Here is an 18182-nt window from a genome sequence, read left to right as displayed (position 1 = left end):
GGGTATGTAGGAGGTGGCCAGTCGATGTTCTCTCTCATCGATATTTTTCTCTCCCTCTCCCTTCTCTCTCTAACATCAATAAAGAAAAATTATTAAAAAGGTGTGTGTGTGTGTGTGTGTGTACTCATGAAATCAAGATTAACAGCACTTGGCTGAAATGTGGTCTAAAAAGTAACTTGGTGCTAATGGTGTAATTGTCCTTTTTGAGTCCAGAGAGGGATATAATGAAAACATGGTTCTAGGCCCCTGTGCCCTTGGGATTGGCCACCCACTTTTGTGTTCCCAGAGAGGGGGAAGCAAATGCAAGCACCCAGTGACTTCCACTAGCTCACAGGTTGGTATGTGTGTCTTTAACCGGCAAATCTGCTAGGCAGGAATTGTTTATTCTCTTCCCAGTTCATAAAAAGGAGCCCAAACTAATCTTTAAAATATTCAACCTTCACAACAAACCTTTCCTGCCAAGTGGTCTGGGGAAACTTAGTACCATTTTAATCTATACATCAGCTGGAAAAGTGAGTGGGAAAAAAAATATATATATAAATATATGTTTTATATATTTATATATAAAAATATATATTATATTTTATATTTATATAATTTTTTTTTTTAAGGAAGGAGAAAAAGAAAGTGTAATCGTCTTGGCAGAAATCTAATGTTTTAAATCTGTCAAATCTCTATTCCACTATGATAATCAAGACCACATATTTGAATTTTATTGCCATCTAAGAGGGGAGCAATTAGGTCTATCTCTTGGAAGTCAGCTTTCAATTACTTTATCAGGAAAAATTCGGAAGTCATGCTTCTCACATATGGTATATTTTTATTAGCACATATGTATCCATGGGTGGGTTGGCTTACACAGTAAAGTATTTGCCCACTGGGACTCTTATGTGTGGGGTATATTTTTTAGAGGGCCTCCAATCCTCTGCTGGATTCCATTCCCTGCTCCACACGGTCTCATCCTGAATGTAATTATGTATAAGTTGTGCAAAAAATAAAAAATCCTGCCCACCTACCTCCCAGTCTTTTCTGGACTGAGATAAAAGCTGGACGAACTAAAGATATGTGCTTAAGGACTATAATTGAGCAGAGGTGAGTGAAGATGGAAGCCTCCTTTTCCCGACATCCTACTCCCCCAGATTCCCAAGGAAAACAGCACCAGAATGTAGGGCCTAGATGTGAGGAACTGAAGCAGGAAACGGGCATTCTGTCATGGACCCTTATCTCTGGCCCTGTGCCAGCATTGAGCATCCATAGTCATCTTCCTTCATTAAGGAAAGGAAGACACCCCCACCGAAATGAACGGGAACGCCCACCCGCTCTCTGCTTTCCCTCCAGCAGCTCTGGCTTACCCTCCCTGAGAAGTGTTTGTTCTCTCCTAGAGCTGAACTACTCCTGTTGCCCAAGAGCATTGAGACATCTGTTAAGAGCAAACGCAGTGCGGAAGCCTTGCTGCACTATCAGAAAAAAAACAAAACAGCGAGTTTGAATGATGCAAGGAAATTTTGAATTAGTCTGACAGCTGGACCCACCGCCTGGCTGGCCTGCGTCTGCCCTCAGTGCCTCCCAACCTAGGGGCATATATATTCTATACAGGTGCCAGTGTGGGAATTTGACTTTTGAGATGTGGGAAAATGCCCATGGGCAGCTGCTAAAGAATTTTGAGTAAAAAGTAAGTGAAAAGTTTAGTTATCTAGGTGTTTTGGCTTAAGCAGAGCCACAAACTGAAGGGAGAGTAGAGTTTTGAGGTTACGTATTCAGGCTCTGAAGTCAAACTTGACCGATTCCTCGTTTGTGTGACCTTCAGCTTCAAGAGGTGTTAATTTCCTTATCTGGAGTGAAGGTTATAGTCAGTAATTTGTGTAGAGCACTGCTTTAGTATTATTATTTTATTGACAGATGCAGTCTTTTGATCAAGAAACAGTGATATTGTTATTGGTGGAAGTGGGGGATCCCTTTCCCCACTGAGTGTTGGGGGTGAGGTCTTTATAATATCTTGAGAAAAAGAATTTTCTGAGACTCACATGGGAGGATTCATGATTTTGACTTGCGTGGAATTAGATCCCTGGGTTTCCACAGTCCCATTTCCCTTCATCTGGTCCTGGAAGAGGTGCAGCTGGGGATTTGGTAGAGCTAGAAGCAAAGCCAGTGCCCGGAGTTTCTGTTCCATGTTGGAATTGGGTCTGGTTTAGTGTTAAGCAGTTGCAATCCGTGAGTCCACTGTCTGGGGTCCACATGGCTGTGGTTGAATGCAGGGGAGCCAGGAAAGCATGCCCCCCGCAACAAGAGTTCCAAGAGAACCGAGAGCAACCAAGAGTGCAATAGAGCAAACTTCTTTGTGTAGGGGATTAAATATCTTAAATTTTCCCATGCTTGTAGTGGCCACCTCTGCTCTCTCTAGTCAATGACCTGTTCCCAGGTGTGACTGACAGGCGAATACCTTCCTATTTCACCCAGACTGGACCGGACATGCGTCTGTTCTTTCTCTGTCTGGTCCCTTCCCCCATCAATCTGTGGAGAACAGACTGGTGGCCCCTGGGGAGAGTTAAACTGCAGCTCCCTGGCAAAGCTGCACAAATGAATGCCTGTAAAACTTGGCCTTCCCTTTGCTCCCCTCCTGTTATTAATAACTAGGTTCATTACAATGGTATAATTACCAATATTTATGAGACTAGACTTTGTAATCTTCGTTTCATAATACCATTCTCTAGCCCAGCGATTTTCAACCGGTGTGCCACAAGAATTTTTAAAACATGCAATACCTGACTATTTAGTCCGGGGCCTCTTTCCCCTTAGATTGTCAAATAAAAAAAATGGCAAAGCCAACACAATAATAGCTGTCTGATATGAATTAATCAAAATTATACCTATTTTTTTCTTTGTCAAAAATATATTTTTTGGTGTGCTGCAGAATATTAGTAACCAGTTTATGTGTGCCATGAGATGAAAATGGTTGAAAATTGCTGCTCTAGCCCACTGAGCAAAGTAACTGAATACAGATATATGTTAGATACAAATCTAAAGGCCTTCAAGCCCTGGCCGGTGTGGCTCAGCAGTTAGAGTTGGACAACACACCGAAAAGTGCTGGGTTAGATTTCCAGTGAAGGGCACGTACCTGGGTTGCTGGTTAGATCCCAGGCCCCGGTCTGGGGAAGTGCAGGAGGCAACCAATTGATGTGTCTCTCTCACATCAATGTTTCTCTCTCTCCCCCTCTCTCCCTTCCACCCTCCCTCCCTCCCACCACTCTCTCTAAAAAGCAATGGAAAAAACATCCTCACATGAAGATTAAAAAAAATAAATAAAGGCATACAAAACAGTATTCAGCTACAAATTGTTCAGCCATAATTTTTGCTCTCGCTTTTTCTTTGTGTCCAACTTCTATGTTTCCTAGATTAACAAAGGAATACAGATTTTTTTTTTTTTTTTTTTTTTTTTTTATCCTCACCCGAGGATATTTTTCCATTTTTTGTACAGATAGAATGGGAGGGAGAGAACGGAAGGGAGAGAGAGTGAGAAACATCGACATGAAGGGACACATCGAGTGGCTGCCACCCGCACGACCAACCAGGGCCGGGGACAAACTGCAACCGAAGTACGTGCCCTTAGCGGGAACCGAACCCGGGTCTCTCCGGACCGCAGGCCGACGCTCTAACCGCTGAGCCAAACTGGCCAGGGCAGGAATACAGATTTTCAAAGAAAAAATACACAGAAAAATGTATGCATTTCCCTAAAGCAAGCATAGAATCATTCAAGTGCAAAAGAAAAATCATCGAGCCTGGCCAGTGTGGCTCAGTGGATTGAACGTGGTCCCATGGACTGAGAGGTCCAGGTTCCATTCTCCAGCAGGGCACATGCCCTAGTGGCGGGCTTGATCCCCAGTAGGGGGCGTGCAGAAGGCAGCCGATCAATGTATCTCTCTCACATTGATGTTTCTATCTCTCTAAAAAATCAAAAACATATTTGAAAAAGAAATCACTGAAAAATGATAGTACTTTGGGAAAGTGGAACCAAGTGGAAGATATACCTTAAAATGTGAGGAGTAGAAGATAGCGATTAGAAAGATAGTTTCTTCTAACATTAAATTTAATGAGGAAGATCTGCTTTAATTAACATGGTCATTGTTATGTTAAAGCTTAATTTTACAAGTGTTACACTTTATATATAGAAACCGAGTTCAGTTTGTTGATACCACTGATCAAAACATAACATTAGTCCAGCTGGTATCGCTCAGTGGTTGAGCATCCACCCATGCACCAAGAGGTCGCTGGTTCAATTCCCGGTCAGGGCACATGCTCATGTTGTGGGCCTGATCCTCAGTGGGGGGCATGCAGGAGGCGACCAATCGATGTTCTCTCTCATCAATGTTTCTATCTCTCCCTCTCTTTTCCTCTCTCTCTAAAATCAATAAAGGAAAAAAAAATTAAAAACCAAACAAAACAAAATCATAAATATATTTAATTTTAGAATTGGATCTATATGTGGTGGTCCATGTACTTGCAAATTATTTGTATCTTCCGTGACTATAACTGGTATTAAGATAATAGGGACATGAAATACAAAATTGTATAATGTTTCCCAGTTTTCCACACAGATATTTTTCTTTCTTTCTTGCTCATATAGTCAAAAGGTCTCATAGCTAGGAGTAGGATGACCAATAAAGAATAGCATAAAATTTAAATTTATCTTGAATAAATATAATCAAAATCTTAAGAATAGCTAACATTTACTGAGTGCTTACTATTTTATTTGCCAGACACTGTGCTAAGTGCTTTACATGTATTATTTTATTAAATGCTTATAGCAATAACTGGCATAGTAAGGAATATTAAGAAAGGAGAATTGAAATAAGAATTAAGAGTATAATTTTTAGAAGAAAAATTAAAATTAAATTTAACTTTGATAAAGAGGTCGGGTATATGATAAATGTGCAAAATCAAAATCTTTGTATTACTAATGATTGACTACAAATGAAAATGTTTGTCGGAGGAGCTCAGGGAGAGGATGTGACCACCATTGACCCATGAGTGACACCTGGGCAATCAGAGGCTCCTCCACCACCCACCCCACCCCCAGCCCACCTGTCCTTGGAATGCACACTCTTTACACCTGCCCCCACCCTGTTCCCACAGTGGGAGCTGTATCAAGGACGTAGCTTTGAGAGCACTGTGTTGTTGAGACCGTCTGGACTGTGCACGGGCTGTACCACGTCATAAACTTACGAGATTCTGACAGGCGAGTGTGGAGATCTCGTCTTGTAGCACTGAAGACAGCCTCGTATGCAGTCCCCTTGCTTATTAAACCGCCACTTGCCAGTCTGCAGTGGCTGCCTCTTTCTTCAGTCCTTCCTTGCCCCTCATGTAGGAGGGCTGGCTTCAGATTTCACTGGGGAAACTTCCCAGTATGTCTCAGTAATGATGGCCTCACAGCCTGTAAGATACTTAGGAACAAAACTAAGAAGAAAAGAAACAGGGTCTGCTTCAACTCAACAACACAATTTTATGAAAGAGCATACATCAAGGTCTAAAAAAATGGAACAGTATGCCATGGTCTTAGGGGAAATGACTTGGTATCATACAAATGCCAATCTTCCTAAAATTAATAGATGTTTGAGGTGATTGAAACCTCAATGCATGCTTTGGGTGGGAATTAGGACCAGATAAATTTATCAGTATGAGAAAAGTAAGGGGAAACTTATCAACTGACCCAGACTCATGAAAAATAAGTCATTGTTTTAAACCACTGAGCTCTGGGGTGCTTTATTATACAGCAATAACTAACTAATACAGAGATTACAGCTCATGTGTCTGAACTCAGTTATTCTCAGTAGCTGATGATAGCTGGGGAAATCTGGGCTGTGTTAAAAGTAAAAGAAAAGAAAGGAATCTAGAGTAGGAGCTAGAAGCTTTGTGACTAAAGGATCAATGCTAGAATCAATTAGAATAGTAGTGGCAAGATATAAAACATAATCAGGCAAAAGTGTATATTGGCTCAGCAGTTAGAGTGTCGGCCTGTGGACCAAAGAGTCTTGGGTTCAATTTTGGTCAAGCGCACATACCTCGGTTGTGGTTCAGTCCCGGGTCCTGGTTGGAGCAACCAATCTCTCTCTCTCTCTTTCTCTCTCTCTCTCTCTCTCTCTCTCTCTCTCTCCCCCTCTTCCCCTCCCCCTCTCCCTCTCCCTCTCCCTCTGCCTCTCTCTCTCCCTCTTCCTCTCCCTCTTCTTCACACTCTATCTGAAGATAAATGGAAAAGTATCCTTGGGTGAGGATTAAAAAAAAGCACAGTATGCATGGGTTTGGATTTATAGCAGGCCCGTCCCTCTGGGTCTCTTACTGGGCTCCATGTGGGCACATTGTGGCCTTGAACCATTGCCTGCCTGTGTCCATAGGCTGCAGACACTGAAGCGGGTTACAAAGTGGAAAAATAAATAAATACATACATAAATAAATAGTGTTGAATTACTGAACTATAAAATAAATATATATCCTTGATAAAATAATTAGGAAAAAAACACAGATAAGCAGGATTTTCTAGACTAGGAGCTGGCAAACGGGGACCTGGCTGGCTGCCGTCTCTTGAGTGAGGCCTACGGGAGCAGCTGCACACACTGGTGCGGCTGCTTCTGCCCCCCCCCCCCCCCCCCCCCCCCCCCCCCCCAGAGCTGAGTCGCTGAGGCAGAGGCCCTGGGGCCTGGAAAGCCGAAAGGATTTACTGTCTGGCCCTTAGTAGGGGAAGTGTGCTGACCTTTGCTCCAGACCAGTGATTTTCAACTTTTTCCATCTCATGGCACACAAATTAATTACTAAAATTCCTCAGCACACCAAAAAATACATTTTTTACTAATTTGACAAAAAAAAACAAAAACAAAGTATAATTTTATTTATTCACACCAGGCAGCTATTGTCGTTTTTTTATTTGACAACTGTCTTTTTATGCTTATTCCTCAAAACTTTACAGTCATGAAATAAATAATTCTGGATGACAAATACAAATATGCTATATGCAACTTCATAAATATGCAGTACATTAAAAAATAACCACAAAGTAATCTAGTCATTTCTTCTGTGATTAAGAATAGTTAATACTCTTCCCCCAGGAAAGCCTCCTTCATAAACATGTATTTTTTGCAATAATTTGCCCTGACCGGTTTGGCTCAGCAGTTAGAGCATTGGCCTGCGGTCTGGAAAGACCCGGGTTCGGTTCCCGCTAAGGGCATGTACCTTGGATGCAGTTTGTCCCCTGCCCCGGTTGGGTTGTGCGGGTGGCGGCCACTCAGTGTGTCCCTTTCATGTCGATGTTTCTCTCTCTCTCTCTCTCTTCCTCTCTCTCCCCCCCCCCCCCCGCTCTATCTGAACAAAAAATGGGAAAATGTCCTCAGGTGAGGATAAAAAAAAAATATTTGACAATTGAAGGGCAAAGAGATCAGAGCCCCTTACTAAATAGTCAGGTATTGCATGTATTAAAAATCCTTAGATCTTGGCCAGGTAGCTCAGTTGGTTAGAGCATCGTCCCAATACACAAAGGTTTTGGGTTTGATTCCAGGTAAGAGGACTGATAAATCAATGTTTATCTCTCCCCTTTCTTCTTTCTCTAAAATCAATAATAATTATTATTACTTTTAACTTTAAAAAATTGTTACAGCACACCAGTTGAAAATCACTGCTCTAGACTGACAATGACTTCTTCAGTATGGAGTTTCCACATCAAAGTGACTTACAGGCCTGGGGAATGGATCAACACATGCGCTATTAGTCTGTATATTTCACCTATGGTTCCCTTTCTCAACTTGGGGGGGTGGTGGCAAAGGGGAAGAGACCCTGAAACATCAGTGAATTTAACCCCACAAAGTCAAAGGTCAGGGTGGTAAATATTCAATTGCCTCCTATTATGAGAATGAGACTGGATGTCCCAATAATTAAGTGTCAGCCACCCATTCTGACTTGATTTGGGGCTATGTTGACTGAACTGTTTACTGATTTGCTCAGAGTTTTTAGTATCATGTTGATCCAGCAACATTTTTTTTTGGTAATGGGAACTAAAAATTTGTGAATACAAATAATTATATATTTAAAGTAGATACAATGCAGAGAATAAAAATAAATATGAATTTTAATAAGTGATCATTCCAATAGTAGTTTTTATACTTTTCCTTTCTCTCTCTCTCTCACTCTCTCTCTCTTTTTTGGTAATCCTCACCTGAGAATATTTTTTTCATTGATTGTTTAGAGACAATGGAATGGAGGGAGGGAGAGAGAGAGAAAGAGCTAAAGAGAGAGAAACACTGATGTGAGAAGACACATCAGCCTCCATCTGGAATTGAACCCGTGACCCTTTGGTGCACGGGTCAGCGCTCCAGCCACTGAGCCACAACAACCAGGTCAATTTTTTCACTTCTACACTTATAATTACCATCTGGGAAGTTACAGATCCACGAAGGTTGGTGAACTGAACATCAGCAGAAACACCAAATTATAGTGCTGACAGATACATCATCATGCGTGTAGTCAGGGTGCATGAGCTAAGGGTCCTGAGAGAATATTCACCTTTGCATTCCTGACTTTCATGTTTTAATTTGTAATCTGTGCATTGTATTAAACATTTTTCTTTGCATTTACTTTTCTTTTAAAGAATGAGAACAAAAGAAAAATTTTAATCTCCCAATCTCCCGATCGCCATATACCACATAATAGTTTCATTGGGCATCTTAAGTATTTTTTTATGATTTTTAATCTTTGGAATAACAGGGGAGGAATTTGGTTCCTTTTATTCATATCTCTAATGGATTAAAAGTATTATGCCTCAAGTGTGCATAAAATTTTTTCTCTTACTGCCAGAAATAAACAAAAGAGAACAAAGAACCTCAATAAAGAAAAGAAAATATAGTATAACCAAGAGACAAACTTGAAAACTCAGGTTTGAGTGATTAAAATGATATTAAATGGAAACTTTTCACAGGAAATCTTTTTAGAAAAGGATCTGGAGTGACAGCTCCTACTGTGATAACTCAGAGAGAGGTAAGTAGTACTGTGGTCAAAGCAAAGAACTCTGTTTACTCAGGAGTTGGGGGTATTATGTTAAATGAGAATTTTAAAAAATGTGAAAGTACTTATTCCATATAGGAGGTATTCAGCATATGTTTGCTTCCTTCCCTTTTGAGGTAGCAGTGTGAATTGTCGAATCTTCATTCCGCCTTCTTTACGGACAGGATCCCGACTGGATCCCGACTGTGTGGAGGTTGGCAATGTGCCAACCTTTAGGGACTGGATCATGAATCTTTTAGAGTGATCATGACAGTCTGCTCCCAGCCTCCTTACAGGTATCACTGGCCATTGGACCAAGTCAGGCCAGGAGGCCTGAGAGGAGTTCTGTGGGGTGGAGGCTTTGTTTTCCTCCTAACAGAGGGCACAGCCAGCCACCCAGCAGTTCCTCCTCGTGTTTGTCTGGTAGGCAACAGAATGCTTCCTCGACAAGCCTGTAACAAGATATAATGAATGGCATTTAGCAATCCTTTTTTAGTTTTTTCAAAAAAGTCTAAAAAAATGGTTTTCACATGGTGGTCTTGACCCATCTGTATTAAAGTCACCTGGGTTGTTATCTCTGGGTTGAAGCCAGGAACATGCGTTTTAAATATGTGCTTCATACCATTTATATGCACCCTGAAGTTTGATAACTGGTGACCGGAAAAAGAAAAAAAGGCTGAGATGGTTAGTTCTTTTGAATAGTTTTGTTTGAAAGTTATAATGTATTTTGATTTGGCTACGCATTCCACTTAAAGACTTTGATAAGGTTTGGACTTGATTATCCGCTCTTGGACATTTTTTGAAATAGTTTAGTTTAGAGTAACCGCTATGTTTTCGGCTAGATTGAGAGAAGAAACAAGGATGGTCCTCTCCTGAGCTGGCTTTTATAGGTCTGTTCTCCTTTGCTAAAATGTTAAAACATATTTTCTTTCCCATAAATGATTCTCAGAGATTCCTGAAATAGGAAGGGCCCATATAATCTTTTTAAGGAACAGAACAAGGCCACCACTAACGGTAGCAGAAGAACACTTTTTCATGTCTTTTGTTTTGGTGGGGGGATCCTAGGTTACCCTTTTTAGGTGTTTTTAGTTCATCTCCAGGAATTGACAAACGCTCTCCAGATAGTCCAGGCTCTCTCCGTAGCTGAAAGGCTTATCATCAATTAAACGAGATTTTAACTTCAAAACAGAAAAGTTGACAGGCATTATGAGGTGTCTGCACACATCTCCAGACTCCCCCGTAGTGAACCCTGCTTTAGAAGACCCTCCGACATGGGAGAGAGGGAGACGACGTAGCCGCACATGGGGCAATGCTGTCAGCTGAGGCGCTGGGGACGGGCACAGGCATCTCCTCTTCCGGCCAAGCAGTCTCCTGCCCCCTCAGTATTTCCACCTCTCTCCATGGCAACCCTGCCACAATGGAACGATTATAAAATACAAGAAGGAACACTTCAGTCTCAGGAACAATGTTCAGTGCCAGAGGCCTCTAAGCAAGTTTTTCAATGTTTACTGTTTTTTGCTTGTGTTTTTCTTCATGCTGGAGGAATGCAAGGCAGCCGTGGCCCGTCTCTGGCATCGAGGCACGGCCGACCCCAGGCAGCTCCCTGCCTCTTTGGAGAAGCACCTGTGGGGATCCCCACCCTCCGGCCCTGAAGGAGGCCACAGACCATGGCGATGGGGGGCAGAAATCAGACTCTCTCCAAGCCAGCGACTCTCATGATAAGCAGGGCTTCCAGTTCTGAGAGCTGGCTGAAAAGTGAAAGAGATTTAAAAATGTTAGGGAAAATCTTGTCACCAAAGGTATGAAGAAAATATAGCCAGTGAGCATAACAAAAATGGGAAAATGTTCAGCTAGCTATACTAGTTTATTACTGTTACAAATTGAACAACTCGAAGGGTCTTGTTTTATTTTGGCTACAGTGCAATGAAATTAGACGTAAGGGGTGTTGGTGTGGGGAGATTTTGCCGACTCCAAGCCATCTCACTTGGACTACGGGAAGGTTTGGAGAGCACCACCCTGTGCCCACCCCTGGCAGCCAGGGCGGAGGGGGTGTCACTCATGTTCTCCATGAGAGGAATTTCAGGCATGTGGAGGTGTGAAGCCCACTGCAGTAAGAATGAAGCATTTACATGGGACCCAACAGAAGCAGCCACTGGAGGTTTTGATCCAGGAGTGTGATGTCAACCAAGCAGGATTTCAGGTAAGTGACTTTGGCCATGGTGTGCCGAGGGGAGAGAGGAACTGAAGAGTGAGATTCAGAGGGACCAGTTAAAAGGGCTGGGTTTTCCAGGCAGGGGCCTAGGAGGGCCTGGCTTAGGTGTTGAAAGAGGTAGTGGAGAAGGAAGAATGCCTTTGCCATCTTCTCAGATAAACTCCCCGTGTCTCGTCCCCTTGACCTGTTCTTTGGCGGCCACATAAGTTTTAACTCCATTGTTTCCTCACAGGTGAGCTTTTGACAATGTGATTCCAGCAAAACCTTCTGTCTCAGCTCCAAATACCAAATGTGTCTGCTTGTACCTGTGTCACAGATGCAAAATCTGAGAGAAAGTTTCAAGGTCACACACTAATAAGTGATGGACGGGACCCAAGGTGTGACTGATCTCAGAGACTATGTGTGAGATAAAGTTTCCATTGAGGGATTTTGATGTGTTCAAAAATGTAGATGAGCCCTTTGAGAAAAGTAGATACTTAAATATAACCCTATAATAATAAAGCAAGTATAATAAAGAGTTGAACATCTGTGTACCAGGTTCTGTGTTAAGTACTTTATACAACTTACTTCATTCTTGCCATAGACTCAAGAGCTAGGTAAAATCCCCATATTATAAATTGGAAAACTGGAGCTCAGAGACGTAGGGGAATTATCCAAGATTACAAAGCTAGTAAAATGCAAAGCCAGCACTAGATTCAAACTCAGGAATTCTGCAAAGGCTGCGAGTAAACACGAGTTCGTATATATTTTCTGATTCTTACAATAGGCTTGGAGTTGAGGCTGCTCCATAATCTAACTGACCGGGTTTTCTGAAGCATTATCTGAAGATCTCCTGAATCAGAATTGCTTCTGATGTTGGATAATGTAGGCCCTTGGACCGAGTGAATCAGAATCTCTGGGAGGAGCGCAGGGATCTGTATGTCTAAGAAACCCCTGCCTGATCACCCAGTGGCTGAGATCCAAGAGCAAGGGCAAGGGCAGATGCATGCAGTGTCCAGACGCCCAGACTTGAAACTCGAACCATGATGATTCTGCCACACTCCATTGGCCGAAAGAAGTCACGAGATGGCCCGGGGGGGATTTGGGGGGGGGGGAGTAGTTTCTATCTCTTGATGGAAGCAGCTGCAAAGTCATTGCAAAAGGTTGAAGGAGGGCCTTGTGGTCATTTTTGTACTTTATTGCAGGTGGGAATAATGGTGCCACCTCATTCATTTACTATGAGTCTATCCTGGAGTATTGCCTTTTCCATAACACAGAGTGTACTGGTGTACTTAGTTTTCCAGAAACAAAATCAAATAGGAGATTTTGTAATGATATGGGAAAAGACTATTGAAATTTTTTGTACCATAACAGGGTCACTGCATTTCTCATGGCAAAGTACTAAAGACTTGTTTAATTAAAGATGCATTTTTCATTTTTTCCAACAAAAGACAAATTTTCCAAATGTGCTATCCTTTTCTGTGATAGCAAATGGGTATCACTAGTATGCTACACAGCAGACATTTTTAGAAAATATAAACACATTTTAATGTGTTCAAAATATTCATTCATCCCCCAAGTTTAAAGTGATGTTTTAATAATGGAGAAGAAAGTAATCACTTTTGAAAAGAACCTTCTGCTATATACAAAGCATTTTGAAATTGGCTAGTTAGACATGATTCCATTGTTTTGTGATTTTATTGTCAAAACCAATGTAAATGTGTCACCTACAAATTTTCTCATACCTACCTAGACTGTTAAAAATTGGAAACAGCCCTGGCCAGTTTGGTTCAGTGGTTAGAGTGTCAGCCTATGGTCCAGAGAGGCCTGGGTTTGGTTCCTGCTAAGGGTGCGTACCTTGGTTGCAGTTTGTCCCTGGCCCTGGTTGGTCGTGCGGGTGGCAGCCACTCGATGTGTCCCTTTCATGTTGATGTTTCTCTCTCTCTCTCTCCTCCTCTCTCTCCCTCCCACTCTATCTGAACAAAAAATGGAAAAATGTTCTCGGGTGAGAATAATAAAAAAAAAAAATTGGAAACAAAATTTTTGCTGAAAAACATCTTTCAGAATTTAAATGAGTTTTGAAACTGGTGAGAAGAAGAAAATGCAATACTTTCTGATTCATTTATAAGGAAATAGACTGATGTCAGAAAGATAAAATTTAGTGGATGCATTTCAACATAAATATTGAAAATTGGTAGATAAAATTGCAAATAAATTCCAGGATTTGCAGCCAATAATATAATTTTTTCACGTGTATCTAAATATTTGTGTAAAAAACTCCCCCCCCCAAATTATAGTCATTAAAACTCAGTAACATCAAAAAATGTTTAACTAAGGTTTAAAAATATAATAAGGCACATTTAACCACTTTGTATTCACCAAAATCATTAGAGTAAACACAATGTTCTAAGAAACATTAATGACTAAAGTATAAATTTATTTTAAAATATAGATGCTATTATCTTTATATTTTCAAATTTAATTTTCTATTTTAATTATTTTACATTAAATTAATTATTTTTATTTAAAAATTGTATTGCTAATTGTTTCATAATTAAAAAACTATTAATATATGGAAACATGTATAAAAATAAATGATCACACCCATTAGGTTGGTTATTATTAAAAAAAACCCCAGAAAATAACAAATGTTGGTTAAGATGGAGAGAAATTAGAACCCAAGACCAATGCTGGTGGGAATGTAAAATGGTATAACAGCTATGGAAAATAGTATGTTTGTTTCAAAAAGTTAAACATAGAATTATCATATGATTCAGCACTCAACTTCTGGGTGTATACCCCAAAGAATTGAAAACAAGAACCCAGACAGGTATTTGTGCACCAAAATTGATAACAGCATTATTTACAATAGACAAAAAGTGAAAACAGTCAAATATCTATCAACAGATAAATGGATAAACAAAAGGTGGTATATACATACAACTGAATATTATTCAGTCTTAAAAGGGCATGAAATTCTAACACATGCTACAACATAGGTGATCCTTGAAAACAGTATGCTCAGTGAAATAAGCCGGACACAAAAAGACAAATATTGTTTAATTCTGCTCATATGAGTTACCTAGAATAGGCAAATGCATAGAGATAACAATCATAATACAAGTTACCAGGGGCTGAGAGGAATGGAGAATTATTGCCTAATAGGTTACAGAATATCTCTTTGGGATGATGAAAAAGTTCTGGAAATGGATAGTGGTGATGATTGCACGACATTGGAAATGTACTTAATGCCACTGAATTGTGCACTCAAAAATGGTTAAAAGGGTTAATTTTGTGTGAATGTTTCTAACAGTGTGGTGATTGAGGGGAGGAGGGGGTGGGTGGAGCTGGAAGGGAATATAGGGGGGATAAATCTTTGGGAGGGTGAGTGGCAGGGTAGCTACCACTCAGCCATATAAAAATCCCGAGATATTAAAACAATATTGTCAGCTCTGGTCAAGTGGCTCAGTTGGTTGGAGTATCTTCTTGTACACTGAAATGTTGTGGGTTTGATCCCCGGTTGGGGTGCATTTGGGAGGCAACCGAACGATGATTCTCCCTCACAACAATGTTTCTCTCTCTCTCTGCCTTTCTGTCTCTCTAAATCAATAACCATATACTCTGATGAGGATAAAATTAAATAAATAAATGGATATTGTCAGCTTCTCGAAAGAAAAATCCAAATATATGGAACCAGAATGAGCAACGAGGTTCATATTAGGGATCCTGCCAGAAACTGAAACATGCCCTGAGCTTAATGATCCATAAGTTTGTATAAGTTTTACTAGGTCTTCAAACATTTTTAATTCTCTACCTTTTATTTGCCAGACTTAAAAAGTAGAATAATATCAATTTTCTTACCATATAATGTGGATAAGAAGTGCTAACTGTTATAATAATACTCTCAAACTCTCAATAATAATACAAAAATAGTTCATTTCTTACATTTATCACAGTCTGCAGGTGGATGTAGATGATTCCATTTTGTGGCACAATTTCTTTCAATCTGTGGCATCCTTGATCACTTTGGAGGAGAGCAAGGCTGATCATCCAAGGGTGCCTGAAGGTGGCCTTTATTGCTTCTTATCCACATGCCATTGGCCAGAATTGATCACATGCCTCCAAACTGATTTCAAGGAAGCCTGGGAAATAGTCTTTCCCTGAATTTTTAGGAAATGTTAAAGAGATTAATGAGCATTTAGCTAATGTCTGTCACAACTTTAAAAAAAAAAAATCTTGATTATTTTTCCTAAAAGACTTAGATGTATTATGAGGATGTTGTAGACCAACGAGACAGACCAGACTCAGACTCAGAACTGGGTTCAAATTAAGAGAGCTTTATTAGCTGCGCGGCGACTGTCCCATCATACGCAGAGGAGAGAACAGCCCCAAGCGCAGGGGGAGGGTTGCTTATATAGTTGTCTTAGCCCTAGTTAAGAAATTGGACTAAAGGTTTGCGAGCAATCAAGCTCATACAGAAGCAGATAGCCTAGGAAGTAAGAAAAAATCTGATATTACCCTCTCCATTTTATATATGACAGAGGCATAGAGAGAGACCTTAGATAAGACTGCCATGCAATCAATTGTCATGTGCTTAAGTTTCTAAGGAGACAGAGATGGTGGGTGAGTCTGGGAGGGATCCATTAGCACAGTATTGTTGAGTACTATCTTGATTTTTATCAAAGTATGATCTTGATTTTTAAGCTCCTAAACTGACGGTGTCCTTGACTGTTTGCCATGGCTAGTTATGGTCAGCAGCTTGTTTTCAATAAGATTCTGAGTCAAATGCACTATTTCCCTGACAAGAGTCAAGGCCAGTGTGTCCTTGGGAAAGTTATTTCACTTCTCTGAGCTTCAGTTTTATCATCTATAAAATGAGGACCTCACAGGATTTGGGGTTTGGTAAGATATTTCAAAGTGGCTAGCACATAGTAGGGGATTGACTAATGTTGGCTGCGGATTTTATTGTGGCCCTCCCATACATTCTCGTCAGAGCCTCCATCCCTCTGGTGCAGCATTAGAGTGGGCAGTGGGGATACCGATCATAGCTACAGAGGGAGCAAACGCAGGTGTAACCACCACAACCTGGTCCCCAGTTCTGTGTACAGCACATGGTAGTCAGCTAGTTCTGTGGGATTCTAGGTATTTATATTTATAACCTTAAATATTGCTGAGTTTTAGGTTAGCTTTTCTGTCTTGGGGGTGGGGTGGGGTGGTGGGATGGGGGTAACATTAATAGACTTAGAGTCATAATCCAATGGGTATGTTTTGGGATAAGGAGCTAAGATGAGAGAATATGGCCAAACTTGTACAGATGCTGATGTCACCCCCTGGTGGGCTGGGAGCTTCCTGGCAAGCGTGGTGTGGAGCATGTCAAAGCTCCGAAGGTCTCCTTTGTTCTCTCCTTCAAATATTTCAGATCCATTTGCCAGGGAAGATCTGAGCAAGAGAGGTTGGTCTCATGCCTGGAGCTGTCTCACCAGCTTTGTCTTACTGTTTCTGTTGTCATCCATCTGTGTTCAGGACTATGTACAGGGAAGAAGTAATTGCGAAGAAAGCCTTCAGTTTCTCTTTTATACAATATAGAGGGGCAGGAGGGAACAGCTGTCAACCAATGGGACTGTTTCTACTGTCTTTGTTGGGAAATTCTTTTGAAGTTTGAGGAAAAAAGAAAGTTTGTTCTAACTCCTGTCTGCTTAATTACACTGCTTTCCGGAAGCCATTCAGATATTCAATCCCAGTCTATTGCTCTCTGGAATTTATGTTTATAGAGGCAAGGTTTAAAACCAGGGGTATACAGAGAGGGGGAAAAATTGTATGTGTGTGTGCTTTATTTTTCTGGTTTTGAGAAGATTCTTACAAGTAGCTGCATCCTCCCCCCAAAATGTTGAGAATCACTAGTTACCCTGATATCTGCCCAGTAAGTTGGGTCTCACTATTGGACATTGCTGCTATATTTTTAAGAGGGATTTAGTTACTGTTATTCTTATTTATAGCTAATTATATCTGTGTAATGCTACCTAGAGATATGGTATAATTTAATGAATTTCAGAATTTTGAAGAACAGGATCAAATCCTGGCTCCCCTACTTCCTGATTGTGTGCTGGAGGTCAAGTACTTGAGTTCCACGGTACCTCTAGTATTTCAGTTGACCAAGGAACGCCAACTCTTTATAAGGTTCATAGGAGGCTTTGATGAAATAAGGCTTTTGAAATTACGACATGTTGCCCAGGCAAATATAAATAAGTCTTAAGTCACAATTGTTTTAAAGGTCTTCCCAAACTGGACAGCAGTCCATTTAAAAAAAAAAAAACTAAATGGATACGTGCTAATTAGAGAAAAAGAGAGAAATCAGGTAAAATATGAAGAAGCAAAGAAATCAGCTATAACCCCATTCCCCAAACTCACTTTTAACATTTTATTGTATGTCTTTCAAGTCTTATTTCCATGGATTTAACTTTTAAAAGTTATTTTTATAATTAGAAAATATAATTTCTTTCAGCCATTTCCCTTCTTGTTGGATTTTAGGTTGTGTTGATTTCCAAAGTATTAATACATTTATAGTAAACATCATTAGGAATAAGACATTGTAGAGATTATGCCTATAAAGTAGATTTCCAAAGGTGGAATTTGAGTGCCAGATAGTATTAGTCTTTTTTTTAATTCTTTTGGATCCACAAATTATTTTTTCCCAACTTTTCATTATGCAATGAAACACACAAAAAAGTGCGCACACCCACAAGCACAGTCCATTTCTGGCCTATTTATTACGAAGCAAACCCCAGTTCACTTACATTGCCTTCATGTCCCTCTCAGTCATTTATTCCTTTCTTCACAAAGAAAAACCACAATCTTTTTTTGGGAAGTCACTGCCTTGCTTTTATTTATAGTTTTATCGCCGAAGCAAACATCCCCAAATCCTAGAGTTTGGTTCTGCCTGCTTTTCACAGTTGGTATATAGGCTGTCACACAG

The 18182-nt window shown here is 40.5% G+C and overlaps 1 non-coding gene across 1 annotated transcript; it reads left to right on the top strand.

The window, feature by feature from the left end:
• Positions 1-6285: 6285 nt before the first annotated feature.
• LOC118622453 lies at positions 6286-6416 on the top strand. The gene has a single exon (XR_004958063.1). It is a non-coding gene; the product is annotated as a small nucleolar RNA SNORA42/SNORA80 family (small nucleolar RNA).
• The last annotated feature ends 11766 nt before the right edge of the window (positions 6417-18182 follow it).

The sequence above is a fragment of the Molossus molossus genome, unplaced genomic scaffold (genome assembly GCF_014108415.1).
Source record: "Molossus molossus isolate mMolMol1 unplaced genomic scaffold, mMolMol1.p scaffold_m16_p_1, whole genome shotgun sequence".
In the NCBI taxonomy this organism is placed as follows: Eukaryota; Metazoa; Chordata; class Mammalia; order Chiroptera; family Molossidae; genus Molossus; species Molossus molossus.
This window is presented reverse-complemented; position numbering and strand designations above follow the sequence as displayed.